This window comes from Rhinolophus ferrumequinum, chromosome 15 (genome assembly GCF_004115265.2).
Source record: "Rhinolophus ferrumequinum isolate MPI-CBG mRhiFer1 chromosome 15, mRhiFer1_v1.p, whole genome shotgun sequence".
Classification (NCBI taxonomy): domain Eukaryota; kingdom Metazoa; phylum Chordata; class Mammalia; order Chiroptera; family Rhinolophidae; genus Rhinolophus; species Rhinolophus ferrumequinum.
The window spans coordinates 46,994,287-47,005,342 of record NC_046298.1 but is presented as its reverse complement, the minus strand read 5'-3'; positions in this window follow the sequence as shown (position 1 = coordinate 47,005,342).

Genomic DNA, 11,056 nt, shown 5'->3' with positions numbered 1-11,056 from the left:
GTTCCCTTTTCTCCACATCCTTGCCAGCACTTGTTGTTTGTTGATTTATTGATGATAGCCATTTTGACTGGGGTGAGGTGGTATCTCATTGTGGTTTTTATTTGCATTTCTCTGATGGTTAGTGAGGTTGAGCATTGTTCAATATGTCTGTTTGCCATCTGTGCGCCTTTTTTAGAAAAATGTCTCTTCATCTCCTCTGCCCATTTTTTAATTGGGTTGTTTGTTTTTTTGGAGTTGAGTTGAGGGAGTTTTTTGCTTTTTTTTTTTTTTTAAAGATTTTATTGGGGAAGGGGAACAGGACTTTATTGGGGAACAGTGTGTACTTCCAGGACTTTTTTCCAAGTCAAGTTGTTGTCTTTTCAATCTTAGTTGTGGAGGGTGCCATTCAGTTTCAAGTTGTTCTTTCAGTCTTTCTTGTGGAGGGTGCAGCTCAGCTCCGGGTCCAGTTGCCGTTGCTAGTTGCAGGGGGCACAGACCACCATACCTTGCGGGAGTTGAACCCGCAACCTTGCGGTTGAGAGCCCACTGGCCCATGTGGGAATCGAACCGGCAGCCTTCGGAGTTAGGAGCGTGGAGCTCTAACCGCCTGAGCCACTGGGCCAGCGCCTCTAAAAACCAACTCTTGGATTCATTGATCTTTTATATTGTTTTTCTGGTTTCCATTCCATTTATTTCCGCTCTGATATTTATTATCTCCTTCCTTGTACTCCCTTTGGGCTTATTTTGCTCTTCTTTTTCCAGATCCCTTAAGTGTGAAGATAATCTGATTAGTGATTTTTCTTGTTTCTTTAGGTAGGCCTGCAATGCTATGAATTTCCCTCTTAGGACTGCTTTCACTGCATCCCATAGATTTTGGGTCGTCGTGTTTTCATTTTCATTTGTCTCGAGATATGTTTTGATTTCTTCCTTGATCTCCTGCTTGACCCATTCATTATTTAGTAACATGTTATTCAGCCTCCATGAATTGGTGTGTCTTCCAGTTTTTTTCCTGTAGTTCATTTCTAATTTCATAGCACTGTGGTCAGAGAAGACAATTGGTATGATTTCAATTTTCTTAAATTTATCAAGACTTGTTTTGTGGCCTAACATGTGGTCTATCTTGGAAAATGTTCCATGTGCGCTTGAGAAGAACGTGTATTCTGCAGCTTTGGGGTGAAATGCTCTGAAAATATTGATTAAATCCAAGTGATCCAATGTGACATTTAAGGCCGTTGTTTCCATATTGATTTTTCTGTCTGGAAGACCTGTCCCTTGTTGTCAGAGGTGTGTTGAAGTCCCCTACTATGATAGTGTTACTGTTGATCTCTGTCTTTATGTCAGTCAATATCTGTTTTATATATTTAGGTGCTCTTATGTTAGGTGCATAGATGTTTACTAGGGTTATGTCCTGTTGTCGGATCGATCCCTTTATTATTATATAATGCCCATCTTTGTCTCTTAATATATTCTTCATTTTAAAGTCTATTTTGTCAGATATAAGTATTACAACTCCAGCTTTTTTCTCATTTCCATATGCATGAAGTATCTTACTCCAACCCTTCACTTTCAGCCTATGTGTGTCTTTTGATCTGAGGTGAGTCTCTTGTATACAGCATATACAAGGGTCTTGCTTTCTTATCCACTCAGCCACCCTGTGTCTCTTGATTGGAGCATTTAATCCGTTTACATTTAAAGTGATTATTGATAGGTACATAGTTATTGCCATTTTTTAAATTTGTAGTTAGATTGTTTTCATCTTTCTTCTGTTTACAGAAGTCCTTTTAATATTTCATGCAATGCTGGCTTGGTGGTAATAAATTCCTTTAGCTTATTCTAGGAAGCTCTATATCTCTCCTTCAACTTTAAATGATAGCCTTGCTGGATAAAGCAATCTAGGTTGTAGGCCTTTGTTTTCCATCACTTTGAGTGTCTCCGGCCACTCCCTCCTGGCCTTCAATGTTTCTGTAGAAAAGTCATTTGATAGTCTTATGGGAGTTCCCTTGTATGTAACCCTCTGTCTTTCTCTTGCTGCTTTTAGGATTCTCTCTTTGTCTTTAACCTTTGCCATTTTAACTATAATGTGTCTTGGTGTGGACCTGTTTGGATTTATCCTGGTTGGAACTCTCTGCACTTCCTGGGCTTGTATGTTGGTTTCCTTCAACAGGTTAGGGAAGTTTTTGGACATTATTACTTCAAATATGTTCTCAATCCCTTGCTTACTCTCTTCACCTTCTGGTATTCCTATAATGCACATGTTGTTGCGCTTGATGTTATCCCAGAGGTCTCTTAAACCATCTCCATTGTTTTTTATTCTTTTTTCTTTTTTTTGTTCTGTTTGGGTGATCTCTGCTAACTTGTCTTCTAAGTCGCTGACTCGATCCTCTGCTTCATCTAACCTGCTGGTAATTCCTTCAAGTGAGTTCTTTATTTCAGTAATTGTGTTCTTTAGTTCTAACTGGTTGTTCATTATGATTTCTCTATCCTTCTTTATGTCGTCACTAAGCTCCTTAAACATTCTTATCATCAGTGTTCTGAACTCTGTCTCTGATAGGTTGGTTATCTCTATTTCATTTGGTTCCAATTCTGGAGGTTTTTTCTGATCTTTTATTTGGGACATGTTTCTTTGTTTCCCCATTCTGGCTGACTCTCTGTGTTTGCTTCGATGTATTAGGTAGATCCCCTAGGGCTCTTAGTTCTTGCTGGGTTATCTTATGTAGTATGTGTTCTTTATATTTGACTTACACCACTTCCTTCTTCTCCTCTGTGTGTGCTCCAAAGGTGACTCTTGTGTTGTGTATATTGTCCTGTTAAAGTTGATCTTAAATTGCTTTTTGCTTGTGAGTAGGTGGGGTTGACTCCTAGGCTGACTAGTTGTGAGACTTGGCTCTGCCCATAGCAGGATTTTCTGCTGCGTGAGGGTTGACCACTTAAATGAGGTTTGGCTTCTATGGGCTCTTGTGCCTGTAGAGAATTCCTCTGGGTGTGTCACTTGTAGGTCAAACCCGGTAGTACTCTGGGTTGGTCTGGAGTTGGCCTCTGGGTGTGTTGAATCTTGTGCCTTTTAAGCTGGGCCCTGGTGTAGGGCAATTTCAGAACAAAGCAAATCACCAATCACAACAACAACAACAACAACAAAGAAAAAACCAAATACATTCATATGTAAAAATAACCAATAACCCACACTCAACACAGGCAAAGATATCAAAGATATAAAAACAAAACAAAACCAAAAAAAGTAACACCAGTCTTGGCTTAAGCCCATCAAGTAATCTCTAGGTTGTCCTCTGCTGTACCAAAGAGTCCTCTGTGTATTGCTCAGGCAGAGCCGCTCACCTGGTGCCCAGAGTGACCTTGGGACTGCACATTTAGATGAGTGGGGCTGAGGGGTCTGGATGGTAGTTTCTACAAAGTCAGTGCAGTTTCTGCTCTTGCCTGCACATATGCGCACTGAGAGTAGCACCACCAGCCCTGTGGCCAGTTCTCCTGAGTCTTAGGGCACTTTTTCCGTGTGTGCATGAGTGTGTGTGTGTGTGTGTGTGTGTGTCTGTGTGTGTGTATGTGGTGGGCAGGAGATTTCTGAGCTGCTAAAATCCCAGAGCTGTGTCTGCCGCCTACTGCTGATCCCTGGGTGTGTTTCCGCAGTTGTAATTGTCCTGCCTAGGCAGGCCAGAAAAGGTGGTGGCTGGGGTGGAGGAGTCTTCCCAGCCTATTCCCTGGGTCAGAGCTGCACGCTGGTCTTCCCAGAACCTGAGCACTACGGCTCCTCTGTAATCTGACACTACTCCTCAGTTCAGGGTCCAGTGTAAGTCTCTGGAAGGGTAGGGGTAAGATTGGAAGAATGGGGGGAGGGACCCAGGTATGGAGTTTGTGTCCTTTGTCCGACCTAGGGCCCAGCTGGAGGTCTCAGCTGAGGTTACTGCCTCAAATACTGGATATGCTGCCCCCTCAGCGGGAGAGATCAGCTGTGGGACGCAGGGAAAAAGCCCACCTCTTGGCTTTAGTGTTCACTGTTCTGTCCTGGGATCCCCTGCGTTTCTGCAGCCGCAGATGCGGCTGCTTCTCTACTCCCTTCCTTCTTCCCCCTGCTCGCCCAATTTGCTCATCTTCAAGTAATCCTTGCATGAGTCTCTTAACTGTTCTGCGTGATGAGCAGAGGTCCTTTGATGGGTTAAAGCTGTCCCGTTTTAGTAAGATCCGGAGGAGAACTCAAAAAGTCTTCCTCCTACTATGTTTATTGCAGCACTATACACAATAGCTAAGACATGGAAACAACCAAAATGCTCCATTTATACAATGGAGTATTACGCAGCCATAAAGAAGAAAGAAATCTTACCATTTGCAACAACATGGATGGACCTAGAGAACATTATGTTAAGTGAAATAAGACAGAGAAAGATAAGTACCATATGATCTCACTTATATGCGGAATCTAAAGAAAAGAATAAGTGAATGAACTAATCAGAAACAGTTTTGGAGACAAAGAGGAAAAACTGAGGGTGGCTAGATGGGCGGGGGGGTGGGGGTAAAGGGGAAGGTGAGGGAATTAGGAAACAGTCAGTAACCACAAGATGGCCACGGGGTTTTGAAAATTAATCTGGGGAACGTAATTTAGTGGTTACCAGAGGGTAAGGGGGGTGGGGGGTGGGAGATGAGGGTAAGGGGGATCAAATATATGGTGATGGAAGGAGAACTGACTCTGGGTGGTGAACACACAATGGGATTTATAGATGATGTGATACAGAATTGTACACCTGAAATCTATGTAATTTTACTAACAATTGTCACCCCAATAAATTTTTAAAAAATAATAAAAAATTTTAAAAAAAAGTCTGCCTCGCTGCTGCCATTCCTATGACGTCCTATCCTATTTTGAATTTTAATTGTGTATTTTATGTATGGTCCACAAAAATGAGAGACCCTCCCTGATTTATGGGCTAGCAATAGCTGTCATGGGAAAGTAAAATAAGCCAACATTACAGACACTTAACTGGCTCCACAATATCATACGGAGATCTGTCAGAACACTCACTTCAACTGAATCAATTTTACACCTCTCTCCTCATTCTGTATGAGGGTAAGAACTGTCATCATTTTCCTGTGGTGAAATGTGTTTTTCATTTCAGCAATGGTTGATATTTAAGAATGTGGTCATAGATTTCTCTCCGGAGGAATGGGAATGCCTGGATTCATCTCAGAGGGCTTGTACAGGGACATGATGTCAGAGAACTACAGGAACCTGCACTCCTTGGGTGAGGGTGACTTCTCTCCAGAAGTTAGGATCTGCCTCGAGGTGTCTTCATGTTCCCTTGTGTGCTTCTCAGGAGCCCCTGCCTCACATGAGTGAGATCAAAGCTCTCTACTTGGACATGAAAAGGCTTCAATGATGTGGCATCAGGACTTTGAACTCTCCCTATCTTCAGGTGATTGGCCCACTTCATGACCCCTCGGGTTGCTCCAGAGCTTAAAATGTCTATAAAGCCTTGCAGCAAACTCAAAATATGTAATGCTTTGTTTTCTATCCCCGCTTATTGATTCAGGAGTTCTTGGAACAGGGCTTGGTATCTGCATATGACACTGGTTCCTATGCACAGAAGTGGACAAGCAGTAGAGAGATTTGTAAAATATTTTTCTCAACCCATCTGTAATATCCTCATACCTCAGTTGACCAGAGATTGGGATTCTGGAGTAACTACAGGTCTTCATGTTCCTTTCTTCTTATATGCAGGAATTTCTGTTTCTGGTCTAAATATTGTCTCTAATGTGGAGGAAGGGGAAGCACCCTGGACTCTGGAGAGTGAATTGAAAATCGCAAAAGAAGCAAATCGGTAGGAATGAATGAAAGGTGTAAATACATGGAAGCCGCAGCATTCATACTGTTTGCAAAACTCTCCCCAGGGGAGAGATCTTTGGGAAACAGAAGTTTATTTCTTGGGAATGCTCAATGGAAATTTTTCTTCTCTCCAAATCCGCTCCGTCCTTCCACGTGTAAAATTTGACCTTTCACCCTCCAGTGGTGCTGCAGTTCCAACAGAGACACAGGGAAAGTGTTTCTGGTGATCACAGCGCTGTTGTGTGGCCCCTGAAATGTCCTTGAGGAGCATGAGGCGGGCTGTCCCATATGGTCTCTTTCCTTCTTGGTCTCTCCTTCTGGACTTGATTCCATTGGTTGCTCAGTTCTTAGTCCTTACACATCACTGAGGCCATTGTGGTCCTGCCTCCTCGACCTATGCCAATTCCATTGCCATTTCCTATACATGGAAGACCTCACTGTAATGAGACATTTGTCTTATTCTTGGAAATAGTAAAGAACAGTCATCTGACAGGGGAGCTTAATCAAAGGAACCAGAACAGTGTGTGTGGGAGTGTGATTCACACTGAAGTGCTGGCATTAGCTTTTGTCCTTGTTAGTGGGAACCTATCTTAGGGATCATATTCTAATGAATAAAGTTAATCATTTTTCATAGCCCTGAATGAATCATTTTACTTGTATGAACACTGTTTTATCCCACCTCCGTAGTGTGCTTCATAATAAACAAGCAGGGTACCATTAGGCTCTCAAGCTTGAAGAAATTGATAATGATTTCCTTCCATTGTGGGATCAAGAAACATACAATTTAGGGGTCAGGTACTCATAAATTGCTCTTGAGTTATTTTCCCCGTACTGTGGTCCATGACATTTATGAGACTATAATAAAAATACCTTAGCAGTGACATTTCAGACTGTGATCTCTAAAACCTGCCCACCAGTCATGAGTATACACCATCAGATTATACTTAAGTCCTTCTTTGTACCCAAATACAACCCATGGCATACTCCTTGATTTATGTGACGTGAAAGTAGAAATGTAGTAAATATGGAAAAAGTATGAAATCAAACAACATTTCAGGAATAAGGATAAATCTTTTGAGCTTGGAGCACTCAAGTAAAATTATTTAGGTGAGGAATATACAATAGGAGCATTTTGTTGTTGTTGGGAAAATTGGAAATTTCATATGTTCACTCAAAGCTTTTTTGTTAGTTTGCACTTGTAACCATTCACAACAGAGTGGAACCATGTCCAAAGCTTGGTTTGCATATAGAGACTGATGACACCATACACTCAAATGTTAAGAGATTATTTTTTATGTAAAAAAGCTTGCTTTCTTAAAGTAGTGTCATGTGCAGGCAAATCAGAGTTAAAACCTTAGATCAATTTGATATGAAATTAAATGCTACACAGATAAACTATGAACCAACCATCAATGAAGATTACACTACAGTGAATTAGCCACACTCAGATTAGTATGGTGTTTAGGATCATTAGTTTAATCTCCATACACTCAGTGCACTTGTCAGGATTTATTCCTCCTACCCTGTGTCTTTGCCACTGGACTCGTTTCTACCCTGCAGGAACCCCTTTTTATGCTGTGAGCACTTATCCACCTCTTTCATCCACTTCTTTCCCTTATAGACTCTAGCTCTCCCACTGAAATGGGAAAAGAGTCATTGGGTTCCTGCTGCCTAGACAACAGGCTCCACAGCATTGTGACAATAAAAAGTGTCTTTGGATATTTGGGAATATTTCCTAGGAGGGGGATGACAACTCCTGGACGTCACCTGCATCCATGTAGAGATCAGAAAAGCAAAAGATAACATGACATATTCTGGTCTATTGCATATGACACAATATGACAATAATACCTGACATCAGAAATGAAGAAACTCATGTGTAGGCAGGATTTAAAGGGCATAATTATGTTTCATCTCAGACTGGTAAAACTTATTAAGAAATGCTTTGTGGGTCAAGGGCAAGTTGAAACTCAAACCCACAGTCCAGTCTAAATGAAGAATATAGCCCCAGTGCCCCTTGAAATAAGCTGCCAATTGATTAAATTGGCTCCCTTTGGACAAAATGGTTTAGTGAACAAAAACTATAAGCGTGGCTCCCCTAGGAGCACAAGAAGCACAAAGACCCTGGAATAAACCTAAAAAGCTAGGGATACCTTGCTAAATATGCTGGGTGTAGCTATTGGAAAGTGGAGCTGTTTGATATCACAAAGTGTTATTATTTTTTCTGATTCCAATGTTTTGTTCCATTTATTTATTTTAAATTTTTATTAAAATACAGCTAACATACAATATTATATTATTTCAGGTGTACATCATAGTTTGTCGCGTCCAGCTCAACATGGACAGTGAGGGTGCAAGAAGGGGCAGCTTTGGGTTAAGCTTTTTTTTTTTTTTTTTTTTTTTAAAGATTTTATTGGGGAAGGAGAACAGGACTTTATTGGGGAACAGTGTGTACTTCCAGGACTTTTTTCCAAGTCAAGTTGTCCTTTCAATCTTAGTTGTGGAGGGTGCCATTCAGCTTCAAGTTGTTGTCCTTTTAGTCTTAGTTGTGGAGGGCGCACCTCAGCTCCAGGTCTAGTTGCTGTTGCTAGTTGCAGGGGGCACAGCCCCCCATCACTTGCGGGAGTCAAAACCGGCAACCTTGTGGTTGAGAGCCCACTGGCCCATGTGGGAATTGAACCGGCAGCCTTCGGAGTTAGGAGCATGGAGCTCTAACCGCCTGAGCCACTGGGCCGGCCCTGGGTTAAGTTTTTAAGAAAGAAACAAACAGAGACTTAATGCAGTTTAAATCTCAGAAGGCCAGGGGTCTCACAGTCATGAAAGACTGGAGCCCAGAATCAAGCCAACTGGTGGCTTTTATTGATAAGCATACAAGGGGGTACGTTGTTCCTGACACAGTCTGTGAGACTCATTTATCACGTCATAGAGAAAACCCAAACCAAATATGTTGGTCCCCAAACAGCTGAAGCAGAAAGTCCTTTGGTGACTGAGGCGAAGTATGCGACTCCCTAAGGGACTTATATCACATGTCGAAACTGTTCCATAGAGCTGAGCAGAGAGGGCTTGATCTTTATCGCTCTCTTGACCTCTCTCACAATTAGGTGAGAGGGGAAAGCCAGAGTCAGCAGTGGCTTTTCCGAGGCAGGGGGAAGGGGAGGCAAGGCCCCTTCCCATATCTTTCTAAGGCAGCTCATTGGGGGTCCCCACTCGGTTCCGCCTGGCTTGAGTTGTCTCCCCCCGCCCCCCGTGGGGAATCTTACTCGTCATTGGCTGCAAACCCTCTTTTGGAGACTAGATAGAGAGATATGAGGTGTAAAACATCAAGGTAAAACAAAGTCCAAAAAGGCACAGTCTCACAGACTCTTCTTTCCTTAAGGAAAGACACGGGGGACAATCGACTAGGCTGTTGTGTGACAACACTAGTTATTCAACAGTGCCTACTTAGCCCTATACAGTGTTATTACCACATTATTGATTTTATTCCCTATGCTATAGAACTGATTACCATGGTAAGTCCAGCAATCATCTGACACTGTACCCTGCTATTACAGTCATTATTACTGATCTTTTTTACCCCTTTAAAAATGTTTCAATTACAGTTGACATTCAATGTTATTTTGTATTAGTTTCAAGTGTATAGCATAGTGGTTTGACATTTATATAATTTAGGAAGTGACCTCCCTGACTAGTACCACCTGGCACTATACATAGTTATTAACATGTTATTGATTATATTCCCTATATTTTACATCCCCATGACTACTTTGTAACTACAGATTTGTATTTCTTAATATCTTCACTTTTTTCACCCTGCCCCCAACCCCATTTCCATCAATCACCCTGATAGATCTAGTACCTATATGGCACCATACATAGTTATTAGGCTGGTGCAAAAGTAGTTGTGGTTTTTGCAATTATTTTTAACCTTTTAAACCACAATTACTTTTGCACCAACATAATACAATATTATTGACTATATTCCTTAAGCTATACCCATGACTACTGTGTAACAACCAATTTGTACTTCTTAATTCCTTCCTGTTTTCACCCATCCCTAACTCCCAACCCATCTTAAAGAAGTCCCTCTAAGATTTCTTGTAATACTTGTTTGGTGGTGATGAACTCCTTTAGGTTTTTCTTGTCTGGGAAGCTCTTTATCTGTCCTTCGATTATAAATGATAGCTTTGCTGTGTAGAGTAATCTTGGTTGTAGGTACTTGCTTTTCATCACTTTGAATATTTCTTGCCAATCCCTTCTGGCCTGCAAAGTTTCCATTCAGAAATCAGCTGACAGTCTCATGGGGGCTGCTTTGTAGGTAACTAACTGCTTTTCTCTTGCTGCTTTTAAGATTCTCTCTTTGTTTTTAACCAATTCCATTTTAATTATGATGTATCTTGGTGTTGGCCTCTTTGAGTTCATCTTGTTTGGGACTCTCTATGCTTCCTGGGCTTGTATATCTATTTCCTTCACCAGTTTAGGGAAGTTTTCTGTCATTATTTCTTCATATAGGTTGTCATCCCTTACTCTCTCTCTTCTCCTTCTGGTACCCCTATAATGCGAATGTTGATATGCTTGATCTTGTCCCAGAGACCCCTTAAACTCACCTCAATTTTTTTGGCTTCTTTTTTCTTGTTGCTGTTCTGTTGGTTATGTTTTCTGTTACCTTATCTTCTACATCGCTGTTTCAAATCTCTTTTTCACCTAATCTGTTGATTCCCTGTAATATATTCTTCATTTCCATTACTGAATCCTATATTTCCGACTGGTTCTTTTTCATGTTTACTATCTCCATTTTTATGGTTCCTATATCTCTTTTGAAATTCTCCCTGAGATCACTGAGCATCCTTATAACCAGTGTTTGGAACTTTGCATCTGGTAGATTGCTTGCCTCCATTTTGTTTAGTCGTTTTTCTGGAGCTTTGTTCTGTTCTTTTATTTCTGATATGTTTCTTTGTCTCCCCATTTTGGCTGCCTCCCTGTGTTTGTTTCTATGTAGTAGATAGGGCTGCTATGTCTTCTGGTCTTAGTTGAGTGGCCTTATGTAGTAGGTGTGCTGTGGGGCTCAGTGGCACAGTCTTTCTGGTCAGCTGAGCCACACACTCCAGATGTGTCCCTTGTGTGGGTTGTGTGTGCCCTCCTGTTGTAGTTGAGCCTTGGTTGATAACTGCACATCAATGGGAGGGACTGACTCTTGGACTCACTGGTTGTGAGGACTGGCCTTGACTACAGTGGAAGAGTTTTTGTGCA